The sequence below is a fragment of the Anser brachyrhynchus genome (assembly GCF_964034855.1).
Source record: "Anser brachyrhynchus genome assembly, chromosome: 3".
In the NCBI taxonomy this organism is placed as follows: domain Eukaryota; kingdom Metazoa; phylum Chordata; class Aves; order Anseriformes; family Anatidae; genus Anser; species Anser brachyrhynchus.
Genome location: NC_137696.1, coordinates 2342119 through 2361712, shown reverse-complemented (window position 1 = coordinate 2361712; position 19594 = coordinate 2342119). Strand labels below are relative to the sequence as shown.

Below are 19594 nucleotides of genomic sequence, written 5' to 3'. Positions count from 1 at the left end.
ATTACTAAGCAAGAACGTAATGCTGCTCTTGTAGGGACCCCATATTAAGACACACTTGTCCTCCAAAGCCTGCGTGTTTGGCTGGAAGATTTCAAAGATTTTTGTCTACCTGGTGACAGACCTGTAGTTCTCAGCAGTATGTTGCATAAGCATTTTAAAAGCTCTTTCTGTACTTTCTAGGGACGTGGGGACAAATCCTGGTCCCATGTGAAGTGATGAAAGAAGCTTTTCCTCCTTAGCAGAGTGGAAGCATGCCTTGGGGAATCTGGGGGGTGAAAGGGCAAAGGGTAGAGCAGGATAGATATTTGTGAGGTCTTTATTTTTTAGAAGGCAGTTTTATCCTCTTGGGTTAGAGATTTTGACAAATCTTTATTCGGGCAAGAGTTTCTATTTATCAGTCTTTTTATGGAGGAGAAAAAAAAATGAAGAAAAATGATCTACAGATAGCTAATAGTTTTTTTTTTTTTTTTTTTTCTGCAATGACCATGTGTCTTTCAGTCTACCAGCTGGGGGAAAAGCAGTAGACTACCTTTATAGCATTGTAGAAGAATAATATCGACCATGCTGTGCTTTTGGCTACAGCATGTAGCGAGCAGAGATGGTGGTGGTTAATTTTGTGACTATAACTCTTTGAAAGGCTGCAGGGAATGGAGGGGTGACCTTCTGAATTTCACGAGACACAGCCCTAGAACTGTTGTATCTCTGATTTTTTCAATACGGTATCTCTGACTTTTTCAGTATAGTAAGCAGACGCAAAAGCCTTTCAGTGGAGTCTTCTACATATCTTGAATGTTTAATCATATTTCATTTTAACAGTCTCCTTCCTCTGTTTCCTTTGCTAGGTAGATTTCCTCTTGTGCACTCTTTTGTGGCTCCCATGGCTGGATGAAAGCCCAGCCGGCTTGTCTGTGGTGGGAGACTTGCAAGGGAAACTAGTAAGCCAGTGGTTTGTATAGCCAAACTCCAGTCTGGGTTTGCTTTTCCCAGTGACAGTAAGGAGCCAAAGGGCACCGGCATGCTGAAACGCTCTGGGGCTGGTTGTTCAGTGTAGCATGTGATTCACCCTGTCAGCCCCGGTGGTTCACGTCCCATCCCTTGGCTGTAGGTAGCTCCTCAGTTTTCAGTAGGATCACCCATAGCATTCATCAGGACCTCTAAAAGTTGTTGTTAAGCATTTGCCCACAGGCATTTCAAATGAAACTGCAGCCCAGCTGTACAGGTTTGCAATTCCCTGAGATGGGCTAGTGAATCTGAAAGGTGCTGCCTTGGATCTATTTTTCTTTTGGCTCTCCTTTCACCCTGAGTTTTATTTGTATTTCCCCTTGTGGTGCTGACAGGATAATAATATTGTAACATTGTCACATCTGGTTAGGGAGAGGGGCAGGAGGAGGAGGAAATGAGGAACTCTCTTCTGAACTAACCTCAACTCTGCTCTATAAACAAATGAACACAGGAAACTCTGCAGTGAGTGGGCCACAGCCTCCCTCCCTTCTGCAGGGGGATGTCTTGCATGTTTTGTGCACCCAGTGCTCTCATTAACTTCAATGAGCTCCAGAGAGCCTGGCATATGAAGATCCAGAAAATCATTGCTAATGCAATCTTTCATCTGCTGTCTCCTTTGCCCTGAAGTCAGTGGGGGACTTGGATGCGCGGGGATGCCTGTTTGTATCTGAGCACTGGGGTGTTTCCCTTCTGTAATCTCTCGGGTCTCTCATTTGTACCCTGACAAGGGCAGGCTCCCAGGGGTTTACTAGAGGATCTGCAGGACTGGAGTTCTCAGCAAAAAATAAGTAAGATGAGACAGTGTTTAAAAAAAAACGCATATTTTTTTTTAATGAAGAAGAAATCTCTCTGTGAACACGAGAGCATTCTTGAAAGTTTGCTGTTGACTTAGATGAGATCACTAATTATTATTTGCTTAAGTCAACTTTGAAAATAAGATGGAAGTTTCCAAACTGCCAAAATGAAGCCTAAAGTTTTGCCATAGGTGCCTAAGCATGGTAAAATGGGATACCTTTTCTGCTTTCGAAGCTGCAAAAATATATCAGAGTAATTATTTTTTTTTTTATTTCTGACAACAAAAAGGATTTTTGAAAAATCAAAACCCTCTTTTCCTACTCTTTGCCATTCTTGGGACTTAATAAAATCCCCTGGTGCCTGCTCATATGACCCTTTTTGCTCAGGAGTTTGGTAAAACCCTTCTGTGAAGCGCAATATGATTCCAAGCCTATTTTTGGCCCTGTTAATCTTGAAAACGCGGCTTCACGACACGGAGCCTGAGCGGGCTCGCCAGCTCTGTGCTTCTGCTGGCAGCTTGAGTTCAGTCCCTCTGTGCTCTGTTGCCAGGCAGCCATTTAGTCAGGTAGAAGTTCAGGCTGTGTGATGTTAGCAAGCAAGTTTCCCTATCTGAGAACCTCTTCGTCTTCTTGATGGATTTTTGTGACTGTGTTCATATTAAGCATGAGTGCAGCAGATACGGTCTTATTTTTTCCCTCTTATCCCCCCCGCCTCCAGCCCCTCTTCTGCTGTGGTTGGGAACCCCTTTATGGCAGCTTCTTTGTCTTTGCAGATGTAGCATGGTTGTGCAGTAAGATGAAATGCCTCTGCTGTCAGGGAGCCAGCCCAGCTGGGTGGGATCAGGTTACTGATGGCATGAAAATGCTCTGCTTATATCATAGTCAGGCTGAAGAATTGCATTCAGGTGTTGCACACCAGTTTTGAATAAATATGGGGCACGTTAGAAAAGATCTATAAAGCAGCTGGTATATGCCAGTCTCCTGTGTTTCCTCTTTTTTTTTTTCCTAGGTTTGTTTTTGTTTTGTTAGGAGGTTTAGTTACATACTCTAAGTTTGAGCAGAGGAAGAAGAGTCTGGGAGGAACTGAGGGGTTTCCTCATCCTCAGGGTTTTGTTTTACTCCATTTCATCCAAAGAGGACTCTCTCTCGAACCCCAGCAGAGAGGAGACTTTAGTGGCATGTTGCAGAGTTCCTTAAAAACCTGTGCTGAATCTCCTCTGGGAAGACCAAACACTTGCCCTGTTTCTCTGCTGAGTGGTAGAGTTACCCCAAGCTGTGCTGCTATGGACTCCAAGAAGAGCATGAGAAGAAACTGCGTGGAGGCCCCAAGTTTCTGGGTATGCTTGCTGAAGATTAATGCAGATCTGGGAAATCTGAAGAGTTATGGGCCCAAGGCTTTCCTTTTTCCAGAAGGAAGGAAACTTTGTTCCTCTGTACAGAAATATGCAGAAATTCACAGGGGGAATCCTAGAGGTTTGTTCTTGGATTTCATTCTTTTATTTTATTTTTTTAACATGTTCAGAAAACATTTTTTTTTCCTTTGAATTCTTTCTGCCTGGACATGTATTACAAATAATGTAGTTTAAAACAGCAACCAAGTTGAATTTGAACTCAAGAGATCAGATTGTGTACACAAATAGCTTTTTAGCACATAGCCACGTTGGTCCCCACCATCAAGAAGGCCAAGACTCATCGGAACTCGTAGTCACACTCCATATGTACTTCTAGGCAAAAGGTAGTGAGTCCAGGGGAACAACAGGTAATATAATGGGATGGTGAGAAGCAGGCATCAGACTCTGAAAAAAAGGAACCACTCTGGCTTATATTGGCAGCTGGACAGGTGAGTTAAGGGCCGACATACTCTTTGGGAGGACGAGAGACCTTAAAGGATTACTTTAGAAAAAAAAATCATGAAAATCAGCAGGGTATTTCTGGTGCTGTTGTGCATGGGGTAAAGGTTGTGGTTATCCTGGCGTGGAGTCTGGGTGCCACCTCTGTGGAGCTGTCAGCAGGCTTGGGGGTTGTTCACTGATGGTTTGCACGTTTGAGCTGTTGAGGAGGCTTTGTGCGTGTGTGCACGTGATACAGTATAGTTCATAAAGTTGGGGGATAAATGATGAATGCTATTAGAAGAAGGGGGCTGCTGAGAACTGCCATCAATTGTCTGTAGGGCATGGACTATTTCCTTGACAACCAAGATAGAAATGGTCAGAGGTTTGGCAGTGTCTTCTGGCACCTGCAGTGAGAGCTATGTGGGCCACTCGTTCTGGGGTCAGGCACAATGACTGATGGCGTAACACAGAATTGGGGTGCATAAAGGGTTTTTGGCTATGGCTTTTGTGTTTTGCGTGTTCTGGGGAAAATCTTTCAGGTTTGCTTTTTACCTGGGGGATTTTCTTTTTTTTACACATTTAGTATCTTTTAAAAGTCTGACTGTTCACAGTGTACTTTGCATCCTTGCTGTTGGCCCAGTGCTGATCCCGAATGCCAGGAACAAAGACATTAAATGTTATATTTGCTAAACAAAGCTGACACATTCCTACTTTCACACAAGGAAGCAGCGGCACTCCCAATGCTCCTGAGAGTTAAAAATGATCCATTTTATTGAGCGATATAATGACAGCACTAGCTGAGCAGAGTAGTAATTATTATCTCTAGGAGACCCAGGAGAACAATTTTTTAAAAGGAAAATAGTGTTTTTCATGTATTTCTTTAAATTCTGATATCAGCAGTTCAAGATTTGTCAGGCGTAACTAAAAATAGGAATTGCAGCCAGGCTTGTTTCATGGGACAGATTGTGGAAGCCTCTTGAAGTCAGTGGGGTGGGATACAGCCCAGCGTAAAGGTATGAGCGTTTGTTTGTCTGCTGCCTTCGCTGCGTGGTGCAGCCTGGCGGTGCTCAGTGCCTGCGTGATGGAGGTCTGGAAGAAGGAGGGGGGACAGCGCTGTGGCTAACATGCAGTCAGGCCACCTGGGAGTTGGGGGAGGCAGTCAGGTAAACTGTTTTTTCTCCTTGTGTTTTCCTGAAGGCAGGTGGCCTGACTCCTGCCTGCTCTTGGTCTCTGTGTAGATTTTTAAGTTTTGTATTTTCCCGGGGATTAGAGAGTCCTTCTAAGACTTGTGTCAGTAGTATGTGACATAATGTATGAACCCCTTCATTTATTTTCTCCATACAACAACAAAAAAGCTTAAAAAACTGTACTGCTCAGACCCTTAGCTTATGTAATTGTCCTTTCTGAATGAGCTTCCCCAGAGCTAAGCCAATTCACAGTTAGTCGGTATTTGGCTCTATATTAGCGTGTCCTGCATTACTTACACATTCCTTCCTAAATTCAACCGGTTGGCTTTTTATCCATTGTGGTTATTTTTGCCCTTTGTCTCCAGAGGCAGCCTTGTGTGAGAGCCAAGATCCAGGTGAATTCTTGGGAGTGAGCCGCAAGCTAGAGCTTAGGGCAGTGGTAGGCGCCAAACTGGACAAACAAAGTTCCAACTACTCCTTCCCCGCTGTGGAAAATCTCCTGCTTGATGACACAGTTCCTTCATCCCCTAGATTTACACATCATTAGAAACCCAAACCTGCTTCCAGGTTTTCAAGAGCTTGTTAGCTCTCTTAAAGCATTAAGAGCGCAGCCTAATTTGCCAGTGGGAAAGCTTGGGGAAAGCAATGTAAAGCGCAGAGTTTTTTATCCAGCCTTTCAAAGTGAAGGTAAATATTGAAGCTAAGACTTTGGGAGAAAGAAAAAATTAAGGAAAAATAAAAAGCATTGGCACTGAAAAGTAATTTTAGTAAATAAAAGTGGTACTAATTCCTGGCAAAACAGAGTTAAATCAATATGGAAACAATTAATGCCACTGTCCCCATGAAATACAAGTTAAGATAGCTGATGTTTTGGGATAAAGTTCTTCATCAATCATAGGTTTATTTTATTAACATTCATACTGCTGTGCGGTGTGATTACTTCTGATGTCTTGTGACAAGCATAATGAGAAAATGCAGGGCCAAACCCAGACCTGGCGCTGGACCCGCGTACACGGCTCTGAATTTGGACTGTAATGTAACACATGTGAAGGCATAAACCTTTCCTGAAGGAACACAGATTCCACCTCAACCTCTGGCCCTTGTCGAGGTTATTCCCTCTGTTCAGATTTATTGGTAAAGCACTGCTGAAACTTTGTCTCCTCTTTTAAAAATTGCCCTGCAAATGATATGCTGAAAAGTCTGAGGTTCCCATATTGTCTGAACTGTTCTTTATTGTGTGAACGGCCTGGTTTTGCTGACTAAAAGACCAAATGCTTTGCAGCCAGATGGTATTGATTCTTTACAGTTGTGTTCATACATCAGATGTAGATATTGTATTCCACTTCCCATTACATCTGAAAATGACTGAGTCTAATTGACAATATGGCATCCACATTGAGATGTTTGCTTTGTGAAAACTGGCCGCTGCTCAGAATTATTTTGTATTATTAACTCCTGTACATTGCCCCTGCTGTTTGATCAGTCTGTTTCTCTTTGTTCTAAGCCATATGTGTTTTCAAAACTAATACTTACACACCTTTCAAGGCCTCTGATTGTCGTACAAAAGACGATAAATCTCTAGGGGATCTAACTATATCCTGGAGCATACAACCTAATGAGAAAAATAACTTCAGAACATCATGCTTTGGTGTTCTGATATTCTATTTCCTAGCTTTCAAATTCAAACAACAACAAAAAAAAGGAAAGCAAAAGATCCGCTGTGATGAAGCATTAGCTGCATGAATAGCAAGTCTAAAGTTTATATTCCCAAGTGGGACTGCATTTAACAGGGGCTCTTCAGTTGTTGCTGGATTTCTCATCAGTTCTTTGGACACTTTCTGTAGATGGTAAATATCCACCCTGTTTGCAAGAGGCAAAGAATGTTGCTTCCACCCCCCTTTTAAAAGACCCTGAAAGGCTTTTTGGCTACCATCTCTGTGGAAGAAGTAGAGGGAGTGGTATAATTATTTATGAGTCATAAATAACCGCTGAATTTGTTTAACAGTGAACGTACCTCAGAATCTCTGGAACACAGGTATGTCTGTGATACGAGAATGACTTGAGTGGGGAAGAGGGGAACAAGCTGCTTTGATCCATGTGCCCTATTGCACATCTCATCCCCAGGTCTCTAGTCTGTAGGGAGGCTCTGCAGGTCTCTGTGGCCTTGCAAGCTGGTGACAGGCCTGAATTCACCCCAGACTGAAATAAACTGTGGCTGGCAGGGCCTGTAGCAAAGGAGGCAGTGCATCTCTGTTCATTTTACATTTGCATGCATGCTATGTAAGTGGCTACCCTTTTACAGCTGCAAATGAGCAAAGGCCTTCCTGCCCATGCGAGTAGCAGAAGAACCTGGCGAAGAACCTCAAGTCTAAAGTCATGGCTATAACAGGGGCTTGGTAAGAAGAACCCTGTCAAAAATACAGCATCAAGGAGAAATGTGTCCAGTTGGGGCTGGGACTGTTGCCTGGAAAGACAGAGTGTAGGTCTAGGAGGCTGTGGTAAGCTGAAGTTCTGTGGAATGAGCTGAAAGGTGTTATGCTAAGGGGGAAAAGGTGAAGAAAGCCTTGCTGCTGGTCAAACTAGATGCCCTGTTCTCCCTCTCTCACTGTTTTCCATTGTTTTTGAATCCTCATCCCTGAGTTGAAACACAAAGCGATGCCCTGGTTGGGAAGGGGGGAGTTGAACACTAAAGTGAAGAATGACTCTGCTCATGTTCAAATTGACTTTTTGAGACCACCGTAATTTCTGCTGCTTTCAGAGCTTTTACACCAAGGCACAAATGGAGGTGATAAGTAACACAGGTTCATGAGTAGCACAGACGAAGGCTCTGACTTGACTTTTTCTACACACCTGTGGAATATCAGACTCTTTGGTGAGTGTGCTACGCCTTACTTAGAAAAGTGAGATTCAGAAAAATGACTTGCACTATGACTGATTAAATATGATTTGCTTGCCCAGTGCAAACCAAGAAAAAGTACTTTTTAACTGATTAAATGTGATTTGCTTGCCCAGTGCAAACCAAGAAAAAGTACTTTTTAATGCGGAGCTGATAAATGTGTTAAAGCTGATGCAAAAGGCTTTCCTGACATAGGTAAAAAAATTTTCTTTGGTGGTGCATTTGCGTGCAAGCTGTTACTTTTGTAAGATGGTTTTCATTTAGAAACTGTTTCTGCACAAAGGATTTTCTAACAGTGCAATAAAACAATCTTGCCTATCCATCTTGAGCCGGAAAAACCATATTTAACTTTTGTTAGTGGAAATACTTTAAAACCCCAGGTTAAAAACAGTTTGGTGATCTGAGTGAAGCTCTGAATGAGAAGCAGTGAACCTTCTTTACTGCTGTACGGGCAGATGCCAGCTGGGAAGGAAGTTTGAATCTCTCTCCTTTGTACTCATAGTGTCTTCATTAATATTTTACGTGAGAACCTCACATACTTCAATATATTTATCCTCATCTCACCCCAGTAAGAGGAGGACATACCCACTTGTGCGTTTGGGGGGCTGCGTCTCGGAAAATCCAAGTGATGTGAGATCACATAGCAAGTGTTCCTGGGAACTGCCAGTTCAACCTGTCTCGTCAGAGTCCTGAGCTGGCCCTGTACTCAGACCCATTGAGAAATCACTACAGCTCAAACAGCGAAGCGGTAATTAAAAGATAATGGGATTGTTCTCAGCATCTTCAGGTTAGGAGGCCATCGTTGTGCCTGGTGGCTGCAAGAATATGTCGCCTGTGGGCAGTTACGTTGCAGAAGAGATTATTCCCTGAATTAAGAAATGGAGGGAGTACTTCTGCCAAATCTCTTTTTTTCCAGGGCTAGCTGTAATCAAATTCCTTTCTTTACTGTTTTTTGTAACCCCACTAATTGAGATCACCCAAAATGTTACCATGAGCTGAAGTCAACATCAATTAAAAATCCCATTTATATTCCCTATGAAAACACATGGCCTTCAAAAGTGTTTGATTTTTGTCGGACCTTCTCATCTGTTTGTCATTTAAAGTTCAGGCCATTTTCCATATTTCTATCAAATGCTGCCTCACATGGAAATCTGGCAAATGAGCTTGCAAAATAAGTTATTTGAAGTTATAAATAATCTAATACTTGCCTGGAGTTGACCTCTCTATACAATAATATACAAATTAATGTTCGAAGCTGAGGGACGTACAGTGCTCTAGTACTGCCTTATTAGTTAAAGGAAAGGTTGCACTTGTACTGTAACAGCACTTGTGGTCGTTCCCACTGGTGCAGACTTGGCCTGAAAGTAGGAGGGGGTGGAGGAGGAAACGGGGCAGAATCTGTAACACTGGCAGCTCTTCTAGGCAGGGGTCTTGGCTCTGATGTCACTCCCAAGTGCATGTTGCTTATTTATTTAACAAAACAGAAATGGTGAGCAAGCAAATGCTTTTTTGCTGTGATTGCTTTTTCAGTCACATTTGTTCCTTTAAAGTCCATTCATGTTCAAATCTGGGCACGCTTGTGTTTCCTGTTTTAATAAGGAAATGGTTGGGAACCCATGGATTCACAAGAGATTGGATGGTGAACTGGGAGCCCAGTAGGGTGCTGGGGCTGCCCTTGCCACCCTAAAACCATCTCAGTGAGTTTCAGCTCTCAAGGTGTGATGCATCCTGTGGGTCATCAGGTACAGACATCCTTATGTTCTTCTTCCTTTCTGGGTGAGGAGAAAGGAGCACTTTCAGCCACCATGCGTCTCCGTAATGTGAAGCAGCCATGCCATGGCTGAGTCAGGCTTCCCTGCCACGGATCTGTGACCGAGACATATGCGGTGAGGTTCAGCAGGTTACGGCAGTGGTTTTAGCCTTGCCTTGCCTGAAAAATGAAGGTGTTCCCACATAGCCTGTGCTGAAATTTCCCAAGTGTCCTTTTCCACGCTGTATACTGAATTCTGTTCCCAGTGACTACCTTTATACTGTTGCACACACTGTGTCTTTGAGCCTGGCCTTGGGGTCAGAATGATACTAACCCAACAACGTACGTGATTCCTGAAGTAGGGCTGGGTTTAGGGCTGTCCAGCTGGTAAACCTGACAGGTGAGAGCCTGGGGTGCATCCTGCTCTTCCAGAGCAGGCTTACTTGCTGTGCAGACCAGCCCTGGTGTGCCAGGTTTGGCTCTGCAAAATTTTTGGAGCTAGCCTCCTTCATCTGGTGAGTTATGGGACCCTTTTTCATCTTCAGCATGGACAGGTGAGCTTGAAATTGGAGAGTAACTTCAAAGTGCTTACAAATATGAGATGGACGTTAGTTATGAGATCTCAGGGGCTGTTTCAACATCAGGTCGCTCCCAGGACCACCTCAGGTACACTGATGGTGTAACAGATAAGAGTGTTTGAGGATAAAGATGCTGTCCATTGCATGTAAAAGTCACAAAATCTTGTTCCTAAAGTCTTTTAATTTGAATGCTTATCACTGACGCATGCTGACACAAGCTTGGTTGTGCTTCTTTTTCCCTTAGGTACACGTTTCTTATATTGATTACACTTCTAGCATATTAGTTAAAGGACCTAAACTAATTTCAGATGCTGATAATCTCCAAATACATACGTATTGTTATCATCTGTCTTAGAGGTTTCTGCTGTCATGAAGCTCTTGTGCAGAGTTTTCTTTTTTTTCTTTTAATCAGCTTCAGACATCAAGTGCTATAAGTGAATGACCGTGTCTGCTAATTAAATTGAGCCTTGAATGACCAGGTAAGCACTCCAGTTGTCATTATGCTCCCACTTGATGAATGGTATTTCAAGTTACTCTTGAGGCTTTCCTAATGGCAGTCAGGTTACTGGGAGCTTAACTTTGCCGATGCACAGGCTCTTGCTTAACTTACCTCATGTAGGTGCCCACGTTGAACTCAATGCATCTCTTACCTACGTGAGCATTTCTGCGAGTTCTCAGGAAGCAATTCCGTGCAGCATACTGGAAGATGCCAAGCGCTACCCTCCCAGACACTGCATGGTATCAGCTCTCCTCTGTCGTGCTGATGGAGAAAATCATTTTAGCATATGGCAGAAGAGGTCCTTGAAGCCATTTCAGAATGTGCTTTACAATGTGCTTTGCATGTCGTGATGCCTCAGTGACTGACACTTCTATTTTTGCCTGGGAAGTTGTGGATCTGAGTTGCATTCAAGGAATTTGGCCTATGTTTATAGCTGAGAGCACGGATAGTAGGAAATTGCATGTTATTTGTAAACATGATTTGGGGAACACACAGGTACTGACCAGAGTTTTCCATTTCAAGCTATCACACTATTTTGATTTTTAGAGTAATGCATAAAGAACTGAAAGAGATCTATGCTTTGTTTCAAAAAAGACCACAGGAGAGGCACAATATTTTCAAAGCTGTTCCCAGGAGTAGACCCCAATGGTTTATATGCTAAGAGAACAGGAGTCCATTCACATCAAGAAAACTGTAGTCCTAGCCTGTTTCTTTTGAAATTCAAGCTTGTACACCTTAAAAATGCCTGATTTTTCTTTGCTAAGGTTTTTAGGGAGATCTCTAGATATGTTTCAGTATTTGGTGTTTGTGCATGTATGCTTACTGTCTTTTCTAAAACTTGTATGTAAAGCTGCAGTTGGTCTGCAAGTACTATTGTATACTTGATTGGATTAAAATAAAGATTCTACACCCTGTTATTTATATGCCCAAAATATCACAAAAAGCTTAACAAACATGGAGGTTTAAAAGTACTACCTTTCGGATTCTCTGCACTTGCCTTCTCATGTGTTTGAATCTTTGGAGTTAATCTTTTTCACACTACTCTTTGAAATGAGGATTAGAAGTTAATCAGCCTTCCCTAAACGTAAGTGTAATCACATGGCAGCCAAAACAGGAGGTTTACAAAAGACCAGCAGATACCACGAGTCTTACGCTAATAAACATGAGACTTGACAACAATGAATTTCTTTGACCCAATGAGAATAATTTAAAGCCATGTGTTTGTAATGCAGATAAGTCACAAATAGGTAGATGAGCAGAGAACTCACTAGGGTCTTTGTTGACCACCTGCTATTCTGGAGATTCTGGCTGATAAACACAGCCATCCCCATCTGTAGATGGGGAGTTATAATTAATTACCTGTGACATTGATAAATTTCTTTGAGGATCTTCTTTTCATACAGTGGTGCATCTGCATCAGGTCCTCCTTTCCCTCTTCCAACATGAAGAGTCTATTTATGGACTCAGATTGATAATTAAATGGTTCATCTACAAAAAAGAATGGTTCCCAGGAAAATGTGAGCTCTATTTCTGTGCTCGTATTAGGCTTTGTCAGACATTACATAAGAGATTTGCTCATGTTGGCCTGCTGCTCCTGGCTTTTCAGTTAATCCTTTGTATTACGTTTCCAGTGCATGTAGATAATTTAATTTAACATTTTTCTAAATGCCTGCATGCAGGAAAGCTAACCTTATATGAGCATAATTAGAATTATTTATATACTGTAAAAATTTAACTGAATCAGAATTACTGGAAAATGTGATTTATTTTTTTTTTTAAAGAATACATTTTGCTGTAATTGAATTAAGTTAAAGCCTTAATTATTTTTCAACTCTTGCCTTATGCTATCCTTCTCCCACTTGATCATGTCAGTTGCTTTAACTGTGTATAAAATTCATTTAGGCTGTGACGGCTATTCTCTTTATCACTTCGTCTCAATAGATTGTTACTTCAGAGCCCAAAAGTTTAACAAATTGTGTTAACAGGCTTAAAAACTTGTGCGAACAACGTCTTCAAGTTACTGATACTAATGTAGACTTCCATTTAGATAGCTCTGAAATAAACAGAACCACAGTCCTTGTTGTTCTAGATACCATTTATACCATTAACCACTGCAGTCTGGCTTGCCTGGCAGATAAATGTGATCATTGATGAGCAATTAGGAAACAGTTTTGCGGAGATCTGGGCTTTACGTTTCAGGCTAGTGGGACAGAGAAGCAGCTGATTTTCTGAAGGTCAGAAGGTGTCATGAAGGGATGAGCTCACACGGGTGAGGAGGGAACAAACACATTTGAAATTAATGTATTTTGGTGGCATTGGGAAAAGAGGAGGCAGAAGGCTGTTCTTTGGTGATGCAAGATTTATGACACTTGACCACAGAAATTTTGACGCCTGAACACCTTCACAGGCAGTTTTTATTTATATAAATGTGTGTGTTTATATATATTAAAAAAAAATGCAGTGCTAACACTATATAGTGTGGATGTTCACCTGGTTTTTGGTGTGTTCTAACATATGCAATGAAGACAAAGAAATAAGAAAAACCTTCAGGCTGCTTGTTTGGTAGTTATTTGATTTTTAAGTTGAGTAAGTATGGAAGTATTCAAGACAGAAACATTGTATAATGAGCAGCCATCCTCTGTTCCAGGAAAGAAGAAAACAGATAAATATAAAGTAATTTCAAAGCCTGCATTTTCTGCTCTGCATAAAAATGTAAAGGGCGTTTTTAATGCCACACTCAGTATAGAGAAAGGCTTGGGATAAAATGAGATTGCTCTGCCTTTGCTTCGATTCTGCAACAAGCCAAGCCTGAACTATGGACCTCCAGAAGCTCAGGAAAACATTTCTGTTGAGGCAGTTAAATATCATGCAGTATGTACTGCATTAGCACCTAGAATGCAGATGAAGATATGGTGTTAAATAATTAGATTAGCTTAAACCCTGAAGCCTGAGGTTTTGTGTCTCCCTTCCAAAATATATGTTAGCACTTAGTCTTCTCTGTTATATCTGTAGATACTCTCATTAACCATATAAATGTCTAACCCTGCTTTGAATCTTCTTGGCCGCTTTTACATCCTGTGACAATGAGGATTTGGTGCAATTACAAGTTGCGCTGAAAAAAATCCTGCTCCTTTTCTTTTTGGAATTTTCTCACTTTTAATGCACTGACCTTTCCCTCTGCTTGTGAGTCAGTAGGCAGAACGAGGACAGGAACTTCAGGCCTTTTTTTCACGATGTGGTTTACTAGGCTTTTGACACCTTCTTTGCAATTGTGTCTCTTGTAGTGTAACCTTCTGAGGCTTTTTGGGCACCATTTGGCATCATAACCTGGAGATCAGGGATCTCTGCATGTATCATATTCCATCCTCTTTTGAGAAACTATTTTCTGGCTGAGAAAACTCTGGGTTGTACCTGGCTTTCCCCAAACTACTGTACAAGCCTCGTGCTTAATCCTTGGATTCACACTGGTCCTACATCCTGGGAAGATTTTAGAGTTTGACAATTTGTTTATGGGTGAGCTAGACCAAAAGGAGACACAAGCACAGCAGCCTGTGTACAGAATAAATGACTTAAATCTGCCGTATTCTGTATCAGGCAGCAGTGCTTTGATTTGCATGACCAGAAGAAATGGGACAACTGGGCTGGGCTGAAGCTTGAACTGCAGTGCCAGTAACAAGCCTGACTTCTCTGAAACCAGATCCTGCCCTGACCCTGATTAATTACTCAGGAGTTGTTCACACGACCAGATTCCTCCTGTCAGTGTGCCCTGTGCTGCCTGTCAGGCCTGACAGTGGAAATAGAGCAGTCGTAATCCCTGTGAATTATCCGTGTCTGGACGTAGTGTCCTATCAAGTGATTATCATGTGATAAGGCTCCTAGTGCTTTCCAGCTCCTCTAGTTCCCCTGATGTAACATATTAATATGCTTTTAACATTTAAGGTTATTATTCTTGTATGCTATACTTCAGACATATCTTCTCTGCAGCCATCATGTACTTCATGGAGCCAAAATGCCCCGTGCAGAACAGGTCTTTCTGTCTTCCAAGACAGGTTTATAATGAACGGCCTTCATTGCATTGTTATGCTAAGTAACCAACAGTGCTCTCAATATTCTAATGTGGACCAGTGTAAGTGTAATGCGGTATGAAGTACACAGCTTCTCCCAGAAGAATTCTTTCATCTCCTTTAAGTTAAAAAGCAGAGGCTGGGGACCTGCTGTAGGCCTGGCTTGCATGCTGACTTGTAATGAGCAGCACGCAGCAGCTGCACCGTGGCAGGGCTGCGGCTGGCTTCAGACTGCCAGGCGTGAGAACCACGAGGCAGTGAGACACCCTTCAAACGTGTGAGGAGGCAAGGAGCTGGATTTGCTGAAATGATGCAGTTTTGTTATCCAGCAAATACATTTCTAGGTCTGATTCAAGTCTTTTCAACATCTCAGTTTCCTTTCCTCTCCAAAATTTCCTGCGTTGTTCAAGCTCCTTAAGAGGAATGAAGCAGGTTTATTTGATTCTATTCTTGTGCTTGGACTTGTAAAGTTCACACTTTTGATTTTCTTCCTTAAAAGGGTGGGAGGTGCACATCCAAAAGACAAAAAAAAAAAAAAAAAAGAAAGAAAAAGAGGAGTGAGATGGTCATTTCTGATAATCACCAGCTTCCCAGAGCTCGAAATGAAGAACAAAACAGCACAAGTGATAGATAGACCTGCAGTAAAACCTGCAGGCTGGCAACATTTTTATGAATGAGTGAATCCAGGCTTTTCTCAGCACGGTACTTGCTCAGGATAGTGGTTCCTTGCACAAAGGTATTTGGCTTTGCAGGTTTTAGCTCTTGCCAGCTTTTTTGGAAAACATATTAGCTGCCTTGATGTCTGAAATTCCCTGGGGAGTACCCAAAGAGAGCTCTTAAAGTGGCACTGTTTTGCTAATTACTAAGGCCAACTGTTGTCTGGCTGAATTGTCTGCGTTAACAACAGGCTCCCTCTGCTTCTCCTCTCCAGTTTTAACTCTAATGCTAACAGAGCGGGCTGTGATTATGCTAATAATGCTGGCTTTCCTACGTAAGGACATATGTGAGATGTGCTGCGGTTCCTAATTGTTTCATTCTAGTCTTGCTGGTCCATGCACGATAATTGCAGGTTTTACTCCTTCAGTAAGGAAAGGTCAGCCTAGTTGGCATTGCTACAGCAGGCATTTCAGGAACAGAGAGCATTGGAAAAATTACAGCTTTAGCCTTAATTGTTACTATCTAGCTAAGGTACTGATAGGACCATTCATGGAATGGCAGTGGCGCATGTCACGGTCAGTGATGTAACCTCAAAACCTATTCATAGCGTAGAGGAGCACGTTGCCTGGGTGGAGAAATGAAATGCAATGTTTCAAGTGTTTCTGCTCGAGGTTACTTGAAAAAAGTTCAGTGGCAGAAAAGACATTGAGCAGCTCTCAGGTGCCATTAAAGAGCTTGGGCTTTCTCCTGGCTGGGAATGAGCCAGGAGTGTGCTTGTCAGTAAAACCATCTTTTGTGACGGTAGAAGACAAGTTTCTCCCTGAGAAACTGGAGCTGTGGCTGAACTTCACAAAAGAGTAAGATAGCTTCTTTCTCCAGAACAGAGAAACTGAAAGACCAAAGGCTCCCTACCCTTAAAATTAGGCATAGACGTAGGTTTTGCACTTCCTGTGCACTTTTTCTACTTCAGTATAGGGTAAAGTCATATCTTTGTAGAGTATTAGGTATGTGGTTAGTGAATGTATGTAGTGTAAACATGACTAATACAGGACTGTTTTTATTGCAATGTTAATTTTGAATCCAGTTATTAAAAATAATTTCACCTAGATTGGGCACATCTGCTTACACTGAGCTGTTTTCGGGCAAACTGGATGAAGCCAAGGCTCTGGTATGTGGCACTGGTAAGATACTGAATCTTCGCAGCATCATAATTGTACTACAGAGGATCGTTGTGTGTGATTTTTTTATTTTATTTTTTTGCCAGAATTAAAAAATTGTGGCATAATGTAATAAAATGCATGCTGTTGGGACTTTTTCAGCACCTGTGTGCATTGGCCCAAGGTAGAGAAAGGGACACAGCTGTGAGAACATGATTTCACATGAGGCAGGACTGGGGCTGACATACACCACCAAGATTTGGGGTTACTGTACTTTATGTAGGTGCAAGTTTCATACATTCAGTGGTTTTCCCCTTTGGTGGACACAGCACTGACTTTACCCGTGGGAGACCTGGATTCCTAGCTTTGGTACTGACTTTTGTGCCCTCTTTTAATTGTCCTTTTGGTTTGTGTACATGGTTCTTTCCATCTGCAACGTGTCTGTGATCGGTGTGGAAGCAAAGGTTTGCCTGAGGGAGTGTCAGGTGAGTAAGGTGTACGTAGGGGTAGCGTTTCCTTCTGCCCCAAAATTGTGCAGGGCACTTGCTGTACCATGAGTTGCTAACAGGCAGAAAGCTCAGCTCCCTTCGGTGCCTGTTCCCCACGATAGCTAACCCTACTGTGGTCCCTCATCCATTTTTGTAAGGCACCTTGAACTCTGGCCAGAGGGATCTAGTACGTAAAACGTGAACGATGAGGATTATTTAGAGTGCTGGAATTCCTCTCTTGCTGATATAATGACAATAATGGATCTCAGGCCAATAGAGATGTTAATAGTGGTCATCCCAACCCACAAAATTAATATTAATCTTTAAAAGATTGAGATGCAACAGGGCAACCTAAATTAGAGCTTTGGCACTGTGACCGAACTGTCTCGTTTTTGTGGCAGTTTAAAGTAGATTGTTAGCAAAATCACTGTTTGTTACAGGTTTTGTGGATAAGTTGCTTTTTTGTTTCTTAATGTTAGTTAAGGACATAAAAATGAGAAGCCAAAATATAGGTATTTATTTGATTGACAGTAATGGCTTTGAGAGAAGCCATTTAAATATTATTTACATATTATTTGAAGCCATAATAAGCTATCATGTCAATCCATAGCATGGCATTGTTATTAAATGAGTCTCTGGCAGGGTAACTCATAATGGTGTTATGCAAATTAAGCACATTTAAAAAACTTTTGTAAGAACATTACTGTACAAGCAAGGTAACCAAGTTTTCAACATCAGCGACTCTGTCATTTTAAATTTAAAATGCACAGACTGTGTATGTGGCTAATGCCTCTGCAAAGCTCTCTAATAAGGGCCAGACTCAGCAAATGCTGGATATACGTCCCTCCTGATTTAAACAAATAATTTAGCACATAAAACTTCTACTAATGTTGCTTTGCTGAACTTAAACTAACAAGTACCCTTGTGGGATGGATAGATAGAAAATGAAAATATATTTTCCCCTCTCCCTGAAAAACTTTGTCTCTAAGACTGACTTTGTATGTTGAGACCGCTAAGACATGGCTGAAAAGGGGGACGGGTTGCATTTTAACAAGGAGGTGCCGGCAAGCTTTAAGCATATGTAAGAGAGGCAAATGACATTTGTCTGTGAATGGTCTCTGAGTGTGAAGTTCTGTATCAGTCAGGAGCCCCACAGCTGAGTGGTCAGTTCAGCTGGCCAGACAGTTTTGGAGAAAACAACTGCTCCAGGGCTGGTGCTCACCTTCCTCGCTAAGTTGCTGAGAGCGCATCACAGTGGCATTGTCTGAGCTTTCATGCGAAAAGACAGCAAAGACTTCAGTACAGGTGCTACAGGATTATGAACTCGTCCCCTTTACTGTGCAAACACTCTGAGTCACCTGGCTGGCCAAAATACAGCTTCAGGAAAGCCTTCAGAGCTGTGTCATTGAGGCAAATAAATAAATAAATAAATAAATAAACAAACAAACAAACAGGGATGGATGGGTACTTGTCCTGAGCACTTGATAAGAACAATACCTGCCAAACAGGGAGTGCAGCACTGCTGCTCTTCTAGATAAAGACATCAATGGTAAAGAAGCATACAGGAAGCTAAATTGCTTTGAAAGGTTTCTATTTGGCCCTTGCAAGGAGTATCATGTCCAGCGTGCACCATTTGATAATAGCGATACTCTGAAGAAAAAGTCGATCTGTTTTTTCAGAAGTCTCCTCTGAAATTTCAGAATAAACTTCTTGCAGAAGTTCATGTCAGTATCTGAGGAGCAAATGCTGGGGCCCACCACGGGCTGGGGGGCTGTTCCAGCCTTTCTTTTGGCTGTGTAGAGGGAGGCTCACCAAAAGCCTTGTGAGAGCCCACAAAACCTTCTGGTAGTATGTCACTTGAAAGATGACAGCAGTCATAAAATTATGAGGTAGGGTTTCCTCTGAGTCCTGGAGTAAGTCTCTGAGCAAATATGCTCTCTCAGTCTGCCAGGGCTGCTCAAAGTTTGTAGAACAAGTTTTCTGTTAATTTTGTGATTTGGGGCTGCTCAGCAGCATGTACTCTTGCACATGTGGTCATGTACAAGAGTTGAATCTCCCTCTTTTGCCACTGCTTTTCTCTCTGAATGCACACATTCGTGCACACGCGCACACCGCTGTCTGAAGAAAGTGTTGGGAATAGCCTTACTAGCCTAGCCAACATGCTGTCAGCACCACTTGAGGCCAAACTTGCTCAGATTTTTTTTGGCTGCAGAGGTTCCTGAAATATAGAAGAAAGCAAAGCTAAAAGTGTATTTTAACCAAGCGAGGATGCATTCTTTCATTGCAGCCATCCCATGAGGTTTGGCCAGTCCATCATCATAGGTTTATGAGAGCGATTCCTGAAAGCAGCTGCCAAAAGAGCGGCTTTGGAGTGTCAAGCAAGATCTGGATAAAGCCACCGTGATATGTCAGCTGCACATTCTGATGGGCACTGATACTGTGGGGGCATTGTAGGACCTGATACTGACACCTTACTGCTGCCTTGCACTGACTCCAAGTGTGTAGGCATTAGGCTAAGTTCCTTTACCACAGGGAGCCTGCGATTCCTTCAGGATACACTGATGCAGCTTCCAGTTGCGTTGATGGTGAAGATCCTGCAACCTGGGGATTTCCTGAGTGTTTGAATTTAAATACACCTGGTTTTGGTTTGCTTCCTAACTGGAGCTTGACTGCTTAGGAACAAGCAGTAA

General features: G+C 42.3%; 1 protein-coding gene across 1 annotated transcript in view; it reads left to right on the top strand.

Moving 5' to 3' along the window:
- The first annotated feature begins 261 nt into the window (after nucleotides 1-261).
- LOC308192977 (uncharacterized protein) overlaps nucleotides 262-19594 on the top strand; it is a 238540-nt gene continuing 219207 nt past the window's right edge. The window contains exon 1 of the mRNA XM_080587098.1: nucleotides 262-3269. The gene's annotated coding sequence lies outside the window, so the exon portion shown is untranslated. The remainder of the gene's footprint in view (nucleotides 3270-19594) is intronic.